The sequence below is a fragment of the Pipistrellus hanaki genome, assembly GCF_964339955.1.
Source record: "Pipistrellus hanaki genome assembly, chromosome: 2".
NCBI lineage: Eukaryota > Metazoa > Chordata > Mammalia > Chiroptera > Vespertilionidae > Pipistrellus > Pipistrellus hanaki.
Window position 1 is genome coordinate 50527620 of NC_140504.1, and position 18423 is coordinate 50546042.

General features: G+C 42.0%; 1 protein-coding gene across 6 annotated transcripts in view; it reads left to right on the forward strand.

Annotated features, from left to right (window-relative positions):
- Positions 1-373: 373 nt before the first annotated feature.
- The window catches only part of ZNF148 (zinc finger protein 148), a 128067-nt gene continuing 110017 nt past the window's right edge, over positions 374-18423 (forward strand). For 3 of the 6 annotated variants that reach the window (XM_084871606.1, XM_084871600.1, XM_084871607.1), the window contains exon 1: positions 447-679. The gene's annotated coding sequence lies outside the window, so the exon portion shown is untranslated. Of the gene's footprint in view, positions 680-1358; positions 1606-1727; positions 1747-18423 lie in introns of those variants that run through there. The other 3 variants (XM_084871604.1, XM_084871601.1, XM_084871602.1) reach the window with 3 other exon arrangements.

An 18423-nucleotide genomic window follows, 5' to 3' on the forward strand; every position in this document is an offset into this window, starting at 1 on the left:
TAAGAAATCCTGGCAGATAACCTCCCATCGACGTCCCTTCCCCTTTCTGTCTTCCCGGGGCCTGACACACGCGACCCCCGCGTCCCCCGCTCCTCAGCACGCCGGGCGCTGAGGGAGGCTGAAGGCGGACAATCCCCTGAAGGAGCCTCCCCGAGTAGTTCCGATCCTTTTCCAACCAACGGCTGTGCTCCCGGACGCAGCCCGGGGACCCGTGGGGGCGGGGACCGGCCTCCCCGGCCACGCGGGGCGGGTGACACGCGGGCACCGGCATCGAAGCCCGGCCACGCCGGAGTCTGTCTTCCCAGCCGGGTCCCGGGACCACAGGAAGCCGGCGCGCCGCGCGGCGCTTCCCCGTGGCGCCTGGCTTCCCACAATGCCCCGCGCCGGCGGCGGCGGCGGCGGGCGCGGCGGCGCTCTAGCCCGCGGCATGTCTGCGTCTCCACTGCTCTGGGAGGAGGAAGAGAAGGAGGAAGAGGAGGAGGAGGAGGAGGAGGAGGGGGAGGAGGAAGAGGAGAAAGGCGCAGGGGTGGGAGCAGTTCGCCGGAGCTGCCACAGCCAAAGTTCTCCCCCCTCCCCCCCATCCCCCTCTTCTCAAGGTCCCCTAGAAAGGTTGGAAGCTGCCGCCGCCGCCGTCTGCAGTCGGTGACCGCGCGACTCGGCGCCCGCCCGCCCGCCCGCGGTAAAGCGCTCGGCCTGGCAGGCCCCGGGCCCGGGGGAGGGCGGCGGAGGGGAGGAGGGGGCGGCGCGCGGGGGGAGCGCGCCGCGGCAATGGCCTGACCCCGGGGGGCCGAGCGGGCCGTGGCGAGGCCGGGGGGCGGCCCGGGGGCCGGCGGAGGCCGGGGGAGACGCGGGGGAGACGCCGGAGCAGGCGGCTGGGAGGAAGCGGGGCGCGGAGGGTGGGCTGGGGAAGGGGGGGCTGAGGAAGGATAATGACGGGGGCGGCCGAGGCGAGCGGGCGGCCTGCGAGGCCGGAGCGGGGAGCCGGAGGTCGGGAGGGGAGAAGGTGGCGTGTTTGCACGGGGAGGCCGGAGGGTGCTCGGCGTGGGAGTGAGAAGGCGAGGGAGAAGACACCCGGGCTGCTCCGTGCACCGTGCCTGGTGCAGTGCTTTATGCACCGCAGGCCTCGGGCACGGCGGCTGCCCGGAGGCTCTCTCTCCGGGAGAAGAAGGGAAGAAGGGCAGGGGTCGGAGGAAAGGGAATCCTTGCAGGAAGCAAGGGTCCGGGGAGAGGGGCCGCCGGGGCGAAGAATAGGTGGAGGAATGCAGGCGATGGCTGTGGAGGAGAAGTCTTGAGGGTTGGGTGGACGGAGGGGAGGGGGGGGGGGTTTGTTCATTGTGCAGATAGATTAGGTATTTCGTGATGGAAAAAAACCGAAGCATTTCTAAGGAAAGGAAAGAGGGAATGGAAGGAGTTTCCGTGAATAGAAAGAATAGCGCTTGAAGCAGAAGGGAGCACTAAAATTAGAGAATATGCAGGGGACGTATGATAGAATAGACGGAGATAGTAGACTTAATAAACGTTGGGCCAAGGACTAAGGAGTGATTCCAGATGGGCCCGGATGGCCTAGTTCCGAACCGGTGTGGGCTCCTCGTTAGATGACATCTGGTAAGTGTGGCTCCCGGCGGCAGCGGTTGGGGTCACTGAGAGTCAAGCCTTAGCCTGTAGTTTGGTCCGAGACATTTTGGACATGCACCGGTGAATGGGAGAGTCTCTGAAACAGATCTCCAGCAGACACCTGGCCCGCAGGTATTCTCTAGGTCCTGGAATTTATAGTTTAGCAAATTCGAAGAATTTTTATCCCTTAACCAGAGCCTGGGTGAGCCCTAAGCCGGCAAAGGCTGGAATGGAAATGACTTGACTTGGCGGTTTTCGGCCCAGCTTAACTGTTCCACGAGAACCAGTGCCATGCTATTTATTCAGCTTGGATTGCAGTACACGGGGTTAGAAGTAACGGTGGGGGGCACTGCGTGCATGGTGGCCCTTTGGAGGCTCCATTTGTAGCTCCAATTAGTATGATTGACTGGGTTGGTTCCATAACTCTGGGGCAGATGGGGGAACTTTTACCACTCACAGTTCCTGAATGTGTATATACTCTTACTAAGGCATGGTGTTATTGAAGAAAATGCACCTGCCTACACAGTGTGGGCCAGCAGAATGGAGGCTCTAGAATATCTGTTTTGGTCTTAAGTTGCAAGGTCAGGGCTGGTTGCCTTGAGGTCTAGGGGAACCTGAAGAGACTGGATAATTCTAAATCCAGGTTGGAGGGAGTATTTGCATTTTTATATCAGGAAATGAACCAAGGCCTAATGCATTTGCTGAATTCACACCACAGCAGATTTATTTAAGAGGGGACCTCGCGGCTAGAACCATATTCTTTTTCAAAAAAATACACATTGATTTCACAGAGGAAGGGGGAGGGAGGGAGAGAGGGAGAGAGAGAGAAAGAGAGAGAGAAAGAATCATCGATCGATTGGATGCCTCCTGCACACCCCACATGGAATCAAACCCACAACCCAGGCATGTGCCGTAACCAGGAATCGAACCCTAACCTCCTGGTTCATAGGTTGACACTCAGCCACTGACACATGCCAGCTGGGGCTAGAACCCTAGTCTTAAAGCTTTATTCACCTGAAAATTGATTGTTAAGAAAGATTTGCATACACACTACATTATAATACTAATTCAGCTGAGGAGAGGATAGTATGAAAAATCCTTTTATGGAAGTAGAGGGTGGAGGGATTAATGGGGAAGATAGGAAGAAATTTGGGAAGGGATGGAAAAATTCAGTCATTCATTTAACAACTTCTGTATCTCTAAAGGAGGATGATAATTTAGTATTAGAGTGGAGAGGGGCTTTTATTAATTTTTCTTACAGAAATAAATCCAGATTATTTTTAAAATTTGGAAAACTATATGTCAGCACATTATATATTCCTGTAGGATGCTTCAATATTTTACATTTTTACTGTCGTCATAGTATGAGAGGGTCTGTTTTTTTCCCCTCTCGTGTTATTTTAAATTTTTTTTATAAGTTTATGGACTTAAATATAGTAATATGTCATTATTGTTTTTCTCCCCTTTTTAAAATATACTTAATTATACATGTACATAATTTAAAAATAAAATTATACTGAGGCAGCTTATAATGAAAAGCAATAGCCTTGTTTCACTTGTTCAATTGCAGTTCCACTTTCCAGGCTACCACTTCTAAGCATTAATTTTGGTAGTTTAGAGCATGTTTTTCACAAGGTCCAAAAATAATCTCCATGTACTGTTATTTCTTAATCATTTATTTATTTATTTATTTATACATATTTTATTGATTTTTTTTTTTTTTGCCCCCCTCCCTCCCTCCCACACATCCCCTCCCTCCCCAGAGTTTTATGTCCATTGGTTGTACTTATATGCATGTATCCAAGTCCTTCGGTTGATCTATTATCTCCCCCAGATCCTCCTCCCCTCCCCGCTGTAATTTGACAATCTGCTTGTTGCTTTACTGTCTCTATATCTATCTTTTGGTTCATCAGTTTATAATGATCTTTATTATCCACAAATGAGTGGGGTCATGTGGTGTTTCTCTTTCATTGATTGGCTTATTTCACTCAGCATGATGTTCTCCAATTCCAGGTTGCTGCAAATGATAAGAATTCCTTCTTTTTATGGCCGCATAGTATTCCATTGTGTAGATGTACCATAGTTTTTGGATCCAATCATCTGCTGACGGGCACCTAGGCTGTTTCCAAATTCTGGCTATTGTAGATTGTGCTGCTATGAACATAGGGGTGCATATATCCTTTCTGATTGGTGTTTCTAGTTTCTTGGGATATATTCCTAGGAGTGGGATTACTGGGTCAAATGGGAGTTCTGTTTTCAGTTTTTTGAGGAAACTCCACACTGTTCTCCACAGTGGTTGCACCAGTCTGCATTCCCACCAGCAGTGCACGAGGGTTCCTTTTTCTCCGCAACCTCTCCAACACTTGTCGTTTGTCGATTTGTTGATGTTGGCCATTCTGACAGGTTATTTCTTGATTGATTAAAATGACATTATGAAGTAGTGAAAAGACTTCTTACTATGAATGGAAAAGATTTGTGTCACTGCCATTAATCCCCTTCCTGCTTTTCCCTTTCCAACCTTTGATAGTTATTACTTAAACTTTTTTATTCTATGTTTTTACATCTTTGATATGCTTGAAGGGAAAGCATTTAACAGTAGACTGGACATACTGGGTGAGATGATAAAGGGAGGCTTGATGGATCTGTAAGAAAGAGTAGGTTGCAGAAACAGCATCTTTGCAGCATAAGGGTTGCTAGTTAGAGGAGAGGAGTTGTTTGGCAATGATGGTTCATCTTAGAATTAGTTACCAGGTAAATTTCGAAGTAGCATTTTTTGCTTGCGGAGAGTTTGAGTGTGGGGAATCTGGGAATGGATTAAGATGACCCTTAATTGCTCTTTCCAGGCTTTTGCAGCAATTCTTACTTTTTCAGGAAGGAAGGATTGGTGTGGATGTGTGCTTCACTTTCATGGATGGAGGGATGGGGAAATGTGAGAAAAGGGAGGAGGAGGAGGGACCGGGCCGGAAGGAGGTGGTGCTAATTTTGTGGGAGGGTGTAGAAAAGGTAAATAATTCTGAGGACATTTGGATATAGTTGATGTGAGGGAGATTTAAATTACAATGGTTAGACTGAGATTTGTGGAAGTTACAATGCAATTAGCATACTTCAGCCACGAACATGTTGCTGATATGGTGGAAAATGGTATGTTGCTTATATATTATAGATTCATAAAGTACTGGTTTTTGGAATTTGAGGTACAACATTACCAAGTCAGTGTGACTGAGATTGGGAGGATAGAAAGATCTTGCTCCCGTTTTAGGAAGTCTTGTTTAAGTAACCCCACCTCTTGAGATTTCTCTTATTCTGAATAAAAACAGTATTCACATGTAGATTATATAGTGCTAAATTTTGTCTTTTTTTATGGAATTATTCTCTTTGGGAAATGGTGGCTTAATTGTAACCTGCTCTAGAGCTGAGATTTACTTTAATTTCTGGGACCCTCACAACAGTTTGCTTCTTAACTGTTTAATAAAATACCTGTTGAATGACTGATAGTGTTCCCTGCTTTAGTGATGTAGTGGAAATGTGTAAAATTGCTGAGCAGTATGGTGGTATTGCAGACAAAATGTGTGTGGTGGTGGTGGTGGTGGTGGTGGTGGGTATATATATATATACATAGAGAGAGAGGGGGGGTGGGGTGGGGAGGATATATTACTGGGGAAAGCCTTAGATTTAAGGGGAGAAGACAGAATGGATTAGAATGGAACTGTTAACAATTCTGCCAAACATTGAAGGGATGGGACCAAGGTTCTAGTCTAATTTGAGACTAGTTTAATCTGAGTAAATCTGGCCTGGAGTTTGGGGCTGATTTAATTTTAATTTTTTTTTTTTTTTTTTTTTTTTTTTTTTACCTCAGGGCCTAAATTACTGCTTAGAGATTTTTAGCTGTTTTAAGAATCTGTCTTATTTTATTTAATTAATTTTTAAGATAATATGTCAGATGAAATTTCTTCCCTCAAGGATTTGTAATGCTTATATTCTTTTAGGGAGATAAAGACAGCTTGAATTAATTCAGGAACAGTGCAAGATTTCAGAAAATTGATTTTTAATAAAACAAATTTTAGAAGTACACCTTTGATGAGAATTTTTGCATAGTGGTAGTCATTTTCAGAGTAGTGTTCAGAGCTTTATTGGAACACCCTTTCTGGATTGCCTTCTGAGTCTCAGCACATTCTATACAGTTTACCTATTTATTGACTAGGTATTGTGTGCTCTTGGGGGAGGGAGCCTATAACGGTGAGTAAAACATGGTCCCTATCGTAGGAGTTCATAATCCCTCCAGGATATCACAGTTACAAACAGTACAGGCATCATGCTATTCTGAATAGTTCTAGTGGTGACAAATCTTTTCAGTTTTAAAGATTTTTAGAAATGCTGAAGATCTGTTGATATCAAGTAGCGTGAATAAAGAGTAGTTTTGGTTTACATTCCCTGAGTCACAGAAATGGCAGTGATTTTTTTGGTTGACTTACTTAACTGACTTTGGAAAACACTCCTCAAGAGGAAGTCGGAAATACCTTGAACAATGGTGACAGTACACATGTAGTTAGGCACTGGAGGATATTGCTTAAATGCATCAGATGGTTGGATGCAATGAGTAGATGAGTAAATAGCCTCCTAAGTTAAATAGTTTAACGAGGACTACACTGATTTTAATATGTAAATAAATTTTGGGTATGTTTGTTAATAGTTTCGTTACTGTGAACAAGGTAGTTTATGATTAAGTTCCCAGATGAGTTTTACAGACAATAAGTGCTTTAGGAATTCAGAGAATGGAGAAATAAATATTGGCTAAGGTTTGGGGAAATGATTTCAATATACCATACTTCAGCTAGATATTTGAAAGAATTCCTTAGGGATCTCAGGAAAGGAACTAAATTGCTCCAAATTTCTCTTGCAGCCTAGAATGAACCTAGAGTCCTGATCTATTTTTGTCTGAATGCTTTCTGCCTGTTTCATTTTAGCTAGTCCTACTGATTTGTTCCTTTTCAAATCCACCTTTGCTGGATAGATTTTGAGCACTCTGGGACAACTGGTGTGTGTGTGTGTGTGTGTGTGTGTGTGTGTGTGTGTCTATTTCCATCTATGTCTAGTATTACTTTTAGTTTTTCCTTTTTTTGAGCCTGTACCCCACAAATTGCTTGGTTTCTGTGAGTGAAGAGCCTGAGTCAGCTTGGCTCTGTTATTCTAGCATTTTCCTGAATGCTTTTCTCAACCTTGCTTTCTGAATTACAGAGAATAGGTAGAATTGAGGGCATATGTAAAGTAGACACATGCTCCATGAATAAATGAATGAATGAGAAAGAATCTGAGATAAATTAGGTGCTCTAAATTGTCTATATGTTTTCTGTTTGTTTCAATTTATTTATTGGGGCTGACATACAGGGGTGGGCAACAGTAATGATAGACCTTATAATCTTCAAACAGCCATCATTACCTAAAAGATAAATCATAAGAAGAATATGAAATAATAACAATAAGACAAATAATACAAACAAGTAATACAAGAATAAACTGTTTTGCATTCTCACAACTGTTAACCTACCCCTGTATGTACATGGATTGAAAAGTCTACTGAAGAGAAAATGAAAGAAAAATCTGTTTGAAGATTATAAGGTCTATCATTATGGATGTTAGAAAACTAGGAATAAAGTGAAAGATAAGTAGATGGAGAAAGAGAGGTGTTATCTTATAGAAAGTATGATTCTGAAAGAAGAAAATGATCCTATCTAATAAAAGAGTAATATGCAGATTGACCATCACTCCAGAACACACAAGATGGCTGCCCCATGTGGTCAAAGATCCTGTCCCCATGTGGATACAAGATGGCCACCACAAAATGGCCAGCAGGGGTGGGCAGTTGGATGTGATCAAGCCTGCAGGGGAGGGTAGTTAGGGATGACCAAACCAGCAGAGGAGGGAAGTTGTGGGCGACTAGGCCTGCAGGGAAGGACAGTTGGGAGGGACCCAGGCCTGCAGGGGAGAGCATTTGGGAGGGACCAGGCCTACAGAGGAGGGCAGTTAGGGGCAGACAGGCTGGTAGGGGAGCAGTTAGGCATCAATCAGGCTGGCAGGGGAGTGGTTAGGGGGTGATCAGGCTGGCAGGCAGAAGCGGTTAGGGGCAGTCAGGAAGGCAGGCAGGTGAGCAGTTGGGAGCCAACAGTCCTGGATTGTGAGAGGAATGTCTGACTGCTGTTTAAATGGGGAGTTGGATATCCCTCTAGGGGTCCCAGATTGGAGAGGGTGCAGGCTGTGCTGAGGGTACTTCCCCCCCCCCCCCCCCCCCCCCCCCCCCCCCCCCGCACTCGGCCTCTAGTTAATATATAATAGGTTATGTTTAGAGGAAAGCAAGAGAAGATTGAAGGGAAAGAGGATTGTTTGAAATACCTGTTTTAGGAGGAAGATGGTAAGATTATTTGAAGGATTACAGAAGTCAGAATGTAGTAGAAATTATGTAGATTTATAATTGAGGTTTCAGAAAATGATTGGATAAGGGTTTTTTTTTTTTTTTTTTTTTTTTTTTTTTTTTTTAGTGTGTGAGTGTGTGTGTGTGTGTGTGTGTGTGTGTGTGTGTGAATCCTCACTCAAGGATATTTTTCCATTGATTTTTAGAGAGCGTGGAAGGGAGAGGGAAAGACAGAGAGAAACGTTGATGTGAGAGAGACATATCAATTGGTTGCCTCCTGCATGCACCGGTCCTGGGCGGGGGAACCTGCAGTCAAGGTACGTGCCCTTGAATGGAATCGAACCTGGGACCCTTCAGTCCATGGGCCGATGCTTTATCCACTGAGCCAAGCCGGCTAGGCTGAATGAGTTTTCTTTAGTCTGTAGACTATGTGCATTTCTTATATGCAAAAGCATTGTTGGATGCAGTCAGGAATAAATCCTTTCGGATTTATATTCTAATAGGGAGCTGGACTTTTGCACAAATAACTACACTATGACAACAAAAGTGTCATAAGAAAAATGCTGAATGTTACTGAAGTAAAAGGGAGTAAAAAACATTTGACTAAGGGGAAACTTGGGACTGCATTTAGTGGCATGGAAGTGGTATTTTAGCTAGTCTTGGAAGGGGTAATAGGATCCTGACTAGCAGAAATTACTAGAAAGAGAGCATTCCAACCTGAGGGATTAGCAAAATCAAAGGTTTGGAGGTGAGGAGCCAAGGATGTATGGAGAATAGTGTAGTGAGAGATAATTTTTAAAAATTTTTATTATGGCCTACAATAAGAAATACATGTTATATCTTCACCAAATACATGCATGTATGAGTGTTTGTGTGTATGTATAGAACAAAATGTTTCAATAAGAATAACAGTTCTTACCATGTTGGATGTACTCGGATGTTTTCTATTCTGTTTGAATAGAAAGAAAATAAAACGATGGCTGTCACTCATTAAACTGATTTTAGTACTAAATAATGATCACTTGTAGTTTGGAACATAGAGTTCATGAACAGGGCATAATATGATATATGGTAGAAAGAGAGTTATTTGGGAGTTGGGTAGAAAATGGATGGCCTTGAAAGCTAAACTAGTTTGTGTTTGATATGATGTAGTGTTGTTCTTAGTAAGCAAACAGAAGCTGGGTTTTAGTATTGGCCCTTCTGTTTACCCAGGCTATGACTATGGAGACATTGCTTTTCCGAGACTCAGTTTTCTCATCAGGAAATTGATAATCATTATACCTTCTGGCAAGGGTTTGAGGATTAAAGTATGTTAACATATAAAGTATAGATATTGAACTTTTTTGAGAATTGAATCAAGGACTGTATATTAGATCAGTGTTTCCCAACCTTCTCTCATGATGAGAATCACCTGGTGGAGTTGTTAAAACACAGATTCCTGAATCCCAACTAAGAAGTGCTAAACTAGAATTTTTGGGAACATATAGGTAAAATTGTATACTTAACTAGTGCTCTAAGACAGATTTTATATACAGAGCACTAAGTTAGGTATGCAATTTTACCTATATGTTCTCAAAAATTCTAGTTTAGCACTTCATAGTTGGGATTCAGGAATCTGTGTTTTAACAACTCCACCAGGTGATTCTCATCATGAGAGAAGTTTGGGAAACACTGGTCTATACCATACACTGTATGGCATACAGGATAGATTGGGGGCAGTGTGGTGGTACAGTAAGATTGGAGGTGAGAAGCTTAGTTAAGAGGCTACTGGGGAAACAGAGAGAGACTCAAATTACTTTGATAGCAGCAGGATTAGAAATGAGATGGGATGTGATTAGATGGAGAGAAAAGGGGAAGATGACAAATTTAGAGTTGTGGAAAGATTCCAAAGGCAGCAGCTAAAATTGAATTGCATTTTTGGGTAGTTTAGTCGGGTATATTAGAGTAAGTAGTTACAGTTTCAATTATTTGTTGAATAATTAAATATGTAAACAGGAATAAATTGTGAGTGGAGATAGTGATGGATGGGTTTGAGAAGGTAGGGTTATTCAGGGAATATTTTTGTATGCTCATTGTGGGCAAGATTCTATGGCAGGCTGTGTGAAGGATATATCCTATCTAATAAACGCCTAATATGCTGAAACTGGTTTGGCTCAGTGGATAGAGCATCGGTCTGCGGACTGAAAAGTCTCAGGTTCGATTCCGGTCAAGGGCATGTACCTTGGTTGCGGGCACATCCCCAATAGAGGGTGTGCAGGAGGCGTCTGGTTGATGATTCTCTCTCATCAATGTTTCTAACCATCCCTCTCCCTTCCTCTCTGTGAAAAATCAATAAAATATATTAAAAAATAATAATAAACACCTAATATGCTAAGTGTCCGGTCGTCTGGTCGTCCGTTCAACCAATCAAAGCGCAATATGCTAGTGATATGCCAAGGCTGCTCAACTGCTTGCTGTGCCATGCACTGACCACCAGGGGGCAGACAGTTGACCGGTAGACCAGTTTCTATGAAGTGCACTGACCACCAGGGGGCATGCTCTGACCAGTCAGTTAGCTTTTTTACTTTTATTTAATAATTCTTTATTGCTCAGATTATTACAATTTTTTCTCCTTTTTCCCCCCATAGCTTCCTTCCACCTGGTTCCCACCCCACCCTCTGCTCTTATCTCCCCCCATTGTCCTCATCCATAGGTATACGATTTAGTCCAGTCTCTTCCTGCACCCCCCACACCCCTTCCCCCTGATAATTATCAATCCACTCCCTTTCTTTGCCCCTGATTCTATTATATTCACCAGTTTATTTTGTACCTCAGATTTTTAATTCACTTGATTTTTAGATTCACTTGTTGATAGATATGTATTTGTTGATCATAATTTTTATCTTTACTTTTTTCTTCTTCTTCCTCTTCTTAAAGAATACCTTTCAGCATTTCATATAATACTGGTTTGGTGGTGATGAACTCCTTTAGCTTTTTCTTATCTGTGAAGCTCTTCTCTGCCCTTCAATTCTGAATGATAACTTTGGTGGGTAGAGTAATCTTGGTTGTAGGTTCTTGCTATTCATCACTTTGAATATTTCTTGCCACTCCCATCTGGCCTGCATAGTTTCTGTTGAAAAATCAGCTGATAATTGTATGGGTCTTTTCTAGGAAATTCTTGAAAAACCTTATAACCATGGTTTTGAACTCTATATCCAGTGTTTTGTTCTCCTCCATTTCTTTCATTTGAGATGTTTCTTTGTCTTGGCATTTGCTGCTTCCCTGAGTTGGTAGGGTGGGTTTGTGTACTTGGTGTCCTATATGGGCCGGTGGGTCAGCCTCCCCAGTTACCTGAGGTAGACACTCTTGGTGCTCCCCTTTGTGTACTGCATGTACAGCCTTATTGTAGTTAAGTCTTGATTGTTGTTGGTGTCACTGGGAGGAATTGACCTCCAGGTCCGTTGGCTGTGAGGTGAGGATCAGCTGTCTCGGTTAGCTTGTTGTTGGGGTCAGGCCAATTGGAACTGAGCAAGAGGGGCCAGACACGCCCTGGAGCCCTCCCATGGTTCCTCCCTATCTGGCCAAGCTTCCGTGTCTCTCCTTGGACCAATCAGTGGGGTCCCTCGGCCTGGCGTTCATCCTCTCGCAATCTGGGACCCCTTAAGGGATGTCAGAGAGCTAGTTTTGGCCCAAACCCACAGGCCAGGCCAAGGGACCCCACCTATGCACAAATTCGTGCGCCAGGCTTCTAGTATTTATACATCCTGCACTTCATGTTCTTTGGGGGTTTATCCAGGGACAAAAGTGTGCACACATCTGTCTATGACAGAGGTACTGTGGCAGGTTCAATTTTGTATGGAATTAGTATGTAGCTTAGACCTTGAAGGATAAATAGGATTGTGGTAGGCAAAATGGTGGAAAGTGGCATTCTAAGAAGAAGGAGTGATATGAGTGACAAAAAAGTTCTGAATATGTTTAGAGGTTGGTGGCCTAAATTAGCTAGAATTTAGGACTCATGTTGATGAATGGAGAGAAATAAAACTGGAAAGTAGTTGGAACATCTAAAAATTCAGACTAAACTGGCTTTAAGAATATTTTTGAGATGTAACTTACATAAAGTACGCACATCTGAAAGATACAGGTTAATGAATTTTTTTAGGTATACAATGACGTGTAACCACTGCTGAGTTCAATATATAGAATATTTCCACATGTTAGAAGCCTTCCTTAATTTGATGTCTCCTCCAACCAAAAGTAACTATTAATACCTCTGTCATAACAGAGTAGCCTTGTGAGTTTTTTCATTTTATGTAAGTGGAGTCATACATGTCTGTAGAGGTTTCTCGTGCTCAACATGTCTGAGAGATTCAACTAAGGTGTGTATAGCAGTAGTTCATTCTTTTTCATTGCTCTATTGGATTCCATTATATGAATACTAGAGGCCCGATGCACGAAATTCATCCGTGGATAGGGTCCCTAGGCCTGGACGGCGATCAGGACTGATAAGGGCCTTCTGGCTGCCGGCTGGGGCCTTCCTTTCTGCACCGCCTCCTGGTGGACAGTGCACATGATAGCGAGTGATCAAACTCCCGGCCTCCTGGTTGAACTCTCTAGGGGACACTTTAAATATTAGCCTTTTATATATATAGATACCATAGAGCATTTACCCGTTCCATAATTGTTGAATAACTGAGTAATTTCTATTTTTTGGAAGTCTAAGGAGTTTTAACTTGGCTCAGTATGCAATGGGGGACCATTGCTGGTTTTTTGTTTATTTTTTAAAATCTTTATTGTTGAGAGTATTACTGATGTCCCTCTTTGCTAATTTTTGAGTGGGGAAATCAGGTGGGTTCAAGAATAGTAATGTGACCTGTTTTTGTTTTGCAGTGGAGAGAACCTAGTGACTAGGAGACAGAGTTAGAAGGCCAGGACAAAGTGTGAAGAATTGAGAGTCTAAATTGGACGGTAATGGTGGGAATAAAAAGAAAGGGATAGACATAAGAAATATTACAAAGAAAGACTTGAACAACAAATGGGCTTTTGAGAAACTGGAGAAAAAGTGGACAAGAAAAGTTGTGTTAAGTTCTAGGGCAGGGGTCCTCAAACTTTTTAAAGTGGGGGCCAGATCACGGTCCCTCAGAGAGCTGGAGGGCCGGACTATATGAACTACTAATCCCTACTGTAACACCTTGGCTGCGCTCACTGCCCAAAAAACCTGGCGGGCAGGATCAGACTCCCCTGGGGGCTGCATGTGGCCCGCGGGCCGTAGTTTGAAGACCCCTGTTCTAGGGCTTTTAACATGGATGACTGTGAGAATGGTGCCATTAACAGAAATTATTGGATCAGTTAGCAGAACTATTTTGGTGCGAAAGAATGGCTACTTTAATTTTAATACACATTGACCAGTGTGAGGCACCAGTGGAAGTATCCAAGGGGAATCTAGCTAGAATTAAAAATAATGGACTCACTTGGGGAAAGAGATCCAATAGAGATTTGGGAATATGTGTATAGAGTTGATAGTAGAAGCTACTAATTCTGGATTTGGCAGGGTGCTGATGGCTATTAAATTATTTGGACTGATAATTGAAATGTTACTTGAAGCAATAAATGAAGAATCTAGTTAAAAAGAAACCATTATATTCCAATTGCTCAGGAATAAATTAGATTAGCAGAGGATGATGGTTTAATGATTGTTTTGGGAGCTCTGGGAAGAGAATTATATGAAGAATGGAAATGTAGAAGCAGTGGTTAGAGATGAGACTGTGATGGGGAGAGAATTAGAGAAAGGACTGAACTTGGGGAAAATACCCACATTCACTGGGCTCATTCGAGACAGAAGAAGCAACTAGAGAGACCAGAGAAGAAACGTGGAACAGTGACAAAAACCAAAGGTAGTTCAGGTGTCATTGCCAAAGAGAGGATAAGGACTTGTGTGGTACATCACAGGATTTGGTACATGGAATTTTTTTTTTGGGGGGGTGGCGTGGAGAGAGGGAGAGAACAGTTCAGAGGCCAGAACGCATGGGGGTAAAAGACTGGATGGGTTGGGTTAATATGGAAGAATTGACTGTAGGAATTATATTAAGTTCATTTTAAGAAGTGGGAAAATTCTTCTTCCAAAACTGGAGGCAAGAAGTAACAAGTGAATGAAGATACAGAATTTTTTATTTTTTTAAATTATTTTTTTACTTTTTAAAGAATTTCAGTTCTTTTTTAAAAAAAATATTTTATTGATTTTTTACAGAGAGGAAGAGAGAGAGAGAGAGTGTTAGAAACGTCAATGGGAGAGAAACATCGATCAGCTGCCTCCTGCACACCCCCTACTGGGAATGTGCCCGCAACCAAGGTACATGCCCTTGACCGGAATCGAACCTGGGACCCTTCAGTCAGCTCAATCCACTGAGCCAAACTGGTTTCGGCAAGATACAGAATTTTTTAGAAGCTATAAAGAGGATTTGATTACAGGTGGAGAAGGTGTTGTTTGAGAGGATTCCATGAAATAGATTATTTGATGGGACTAAGTATTTATATTTTAAATGATTTGAAGCTCTGGCCAGTGTGATTCAGTTAGAATGTTGGCCTGAGCACCAAAGGTTCATGGGCTAGGTTCTTGGTCCAGGGTACATACCTGCATTGCGGGTCTGCTCCCACCCCGGTCAGGGTGCGTGAGGGGGAGCAACCAGGTGACGTGTCTCTCTTACATGGATGTTTTTCTCTGAGTCTCTCCCCTCCCCCTTCCCTTCCACTCTCTCTCAAAAAAGCAATGGAAAAAATATACCCTCCGGTAAGGATTAACAAAAACACACATATAATTTAGATTAATCAGTGAGATGAGAGTAAAAGATTTCATAGTTCTCTGGGGGTGCTTAACACCAGTGTGTGGGAGAGTGTGGAGAAAATAGATGGTGAAGATTGTCTATTATTGGGGAGATACATGGCAAATGTAATGGAAGGTCATGATATTCTGGAGAGGGCAGTATTAAAATGGCTGATGGACAGTTTTAAATTGTGTAGAAAGAGAAGTGCAGTTAAAAGGAGGTGAAGAGCAGGCACAGAACTAGAAAAAAGTAGTTATTAAAAAAAGAAAGGGCTTCTGAACTTAAAATCCTAATGGTACAGTACTTTCAATCGATGACCTCTTTTCAGTATACATATGCGTGAGTGAGGTACAGATGAAGGTTTTAGGATTTGAAGAAGGTAAGGGCGTAGAACAGACATGTCAAACTTGAGGCCTACAACGAATATTTTTGTGACCCAGCCAAAATAACTGTATGTAAGAAATATTGTAATAAAAATTTCGTAACTTAAATTTTACGGTATCCTGTTATACATAATTATTAGTAACAAACTATAACGTTTGCTAATGACTGATTACTATAATTGTGTTGCATTCATTTCCCTTATGTGCCTTACAACACTATTTCTCCCCACTAATACTAGCAGCGAATATTTTAGTAGCCGATTTCCATGTCATTAGTTTTGTATTGACTTGTTTGGTGTGCACAACAGGAAATACTTTGCTTTCTGAGAACAAGAAAAATAAGGTTATTTGTATTAACGCTTATTAATTTGTGCAGTTATTCAGTGTCTGGTAAGTTAATGTTCAAGAAAAAATATTAATTTTTATTAAAATGTTCTATTTTATATTAATGATTACTCCTTTATTTCAACCCTTTGTATTCAGCAAATAAGCCCACGTTTCTATGAAAATTGAAGCTTTTGTTTTTTTGCAGCCCACATAAACTTAAACCTTGTTTATTTGGCCCTTGTTAGCCTTTGAGTTTGACATGCTTGGTATAGAAAGTTCTTCAGCATTGCTTTTGAAGTCACTGAGAATAATGGCTGAATCTGGGACAAAGTAGAACTGAAATCTTTGGGAAAGGAAGGTGGGAGGGGAGAGTGGGGCTTGGTGATGTTGCAGATGGAATGGTTTAAGTGAGTCATGTGAATTGCAAGGAGATTTTTTGTGATTGAGAACAGTGGGAGTGTCCCTGGGGAAGCAGCTGTTCCTTTAATAAGCTGAAGGAGTAGGAGAATGTATATATCTCAGCCTTGAGAAAAGCAGGTTTTCCAGGAAAAGCCAAGTTTGAGATAAAATGAGGAAGTAATCACAGCAGTCCAACCCAGATATGACAGTGATCTGAGTTGCAGTGGCATTGGAGATGGATGGACATATTACATTTACTAGTTCTTTAAGTTTATCAATAAATTATACTTCAAAATCGTAACCATTCATAGGTAATATTCTGGTATAAACTCAACTGAGAGATTTGTAGATTAGAAATGAGACAGTGAAGGAAAAAAAAAGATGAGGTAAAGGTGTACTAATATAAAGGCAAAAAACATGGAGTAATTTGTTGACAAAGAACATGGACAAGCTGATAAAGCTAGTAAATGGATAATATAGAAATGAATGAGGAGGTGGGAGTTGACCTGAAGAGGAGTAAGAGTAAGATGAAGAGAAGTGTGAGTGGCTTGTAGCAGAAAAAATATGGAGGAAACAGTGCTACTTAGGAAATAACGAATGCCAGGAGCCTATTTCTTCTCCGTGCAAAATAAGGACTCCCTGCCACCCTTGATGTTATAAAAATGATAGTATATCATGCAACGCTTTAAAAGAAATAGCATAAATGATAGAGACTTTGGGATCTTTGATCTCTACTTGAGTGCCTCAAAACCACATCAAATTCGTTTGTAAACAATTGTGTGGAGGTAATTTGTATATGTAAAGAGTTTCCGGTAAAAAGTGGGAAGAACGGGTTGATGGTAGGAAGTAGGTGTCCTAATGGGTCTAAAATAGCTTCTGTAGTTTTTTTCATTTTGGTCTAAATGATTTTTTCTCATATTCCTTAGTGTTATAAGGCTGGTTTGCTCTTTGTTCTCATTTCATTTATTCCTGGGATATGGGAGATTCCCAGTTATACAGTTTTATAGAAATGCTTTCTTGTCTTATTTCTAGTTATTTATCATTTATTGAAATCGCAAAAGGAGCTGCCTTGCAGTTCCAAAAACAAAATGTGGCTAAAACGGAAACACTGCTTTTATTTTTGTTGTGTTTTGCTTTTAAATCTTGAATATTTAAGGGCTTGAAACCTTCATCATCTTCTATTGATGATATTTAAGACCTAGACAAGACCTCATATTCTTTGGCTTTTTTTCTGCTCTCAAACTTCTTAAAAAAAAAAAAAAAAAAATATATATATATATATATATATATATATATATATATATATATATTTTTTTTTTTTTTTTTTTTTTTTTTTTTTTTTTTTTTTACAGAGAGGAAGGGAGAGGGATAGAGAGAAGCATCGATGAGAGAGACACATCGTTTATTTGCCTTCTGCACACCTCCTACTGGGGATGTGCCCGAAACCAAGGTACTGCCCTTGACCGGACTGGAACCTGGGACCTTTCAGTCCGCAGCCCGACGCTCTATCCACTGAGCCAAACCGGTTAGGGCTGCTCTCACACTTTTGTTTGTCCAGCTCTGTAGTAGTATTCATTTATGTCAGACTTCATCTTCTGTCAGTTTTCCCCTTGTACTATCAAAGATTTGACTCCTTAAGTGATTGCTTACCGAACTGTGGTTTTTGAGTTTCTCTATCAATGCCTTGCCGTGATCCTCGCAACTGACACTTAAACCATGAGGATACCAATGCTGTGTGCTTCATACCCTTGTGTGCCTCACATGATTGACCAACTCTTTCAACCTCTGAGCAAAGTACACGTTCTGACCCTCCAAATTTAATAATGAAAGGCCTGTGGGATCCAGAGCTTTGACAACCTAAGTGGGCCACGGGATGTCACTTTGCCCAACTCAGTCTTGGCTGTAACCTCCTTGATTTCGTCTAGAATTGTTTCTAGGACTAGTTTCAAACAGCTGGGCCTTGGAGAGGAGGGAGGTATATTCTGAATATTTGAGTGGATTGTATGGCTTAGACTGATATCTTAAGGATTATAGTAGAAATGGAGAATATTTAAGTGATAATTATATTAGTTTAATATAGGTAAGTGACGTAACAGGATAGGAGTTGGGTATCTGGAAATGAGACAATGAAAGAGAAAAAAAAAAGACGAGATAAAGGTGTAGTATGGGTCCTATAGATGTGTGCTTGTCAACACACACACACACACACACACACACACACCTGCATGTATGGTTACAGATAGTGGTTGAGGTAATGTGTGAATTTGATTAGGTTCTATAATTAGTCTTTAGGGAAATGGGATGGTGGTCTTGAGTTATGAGTGGTTCAAATGAATTGGTAGCGAATATTTGGAAAGATCCTTGTCAAACTGTTAATTGGGGGTATGCTTAGGAAATGGATTTTTTCAGTGACTGTGGTGGCCTCTCTGAAGTATGTTCACAAAATTCGAGGGCAATTTGGGTGTTAAATGGGGCGTCAGGGAATGAGGGACCGGAC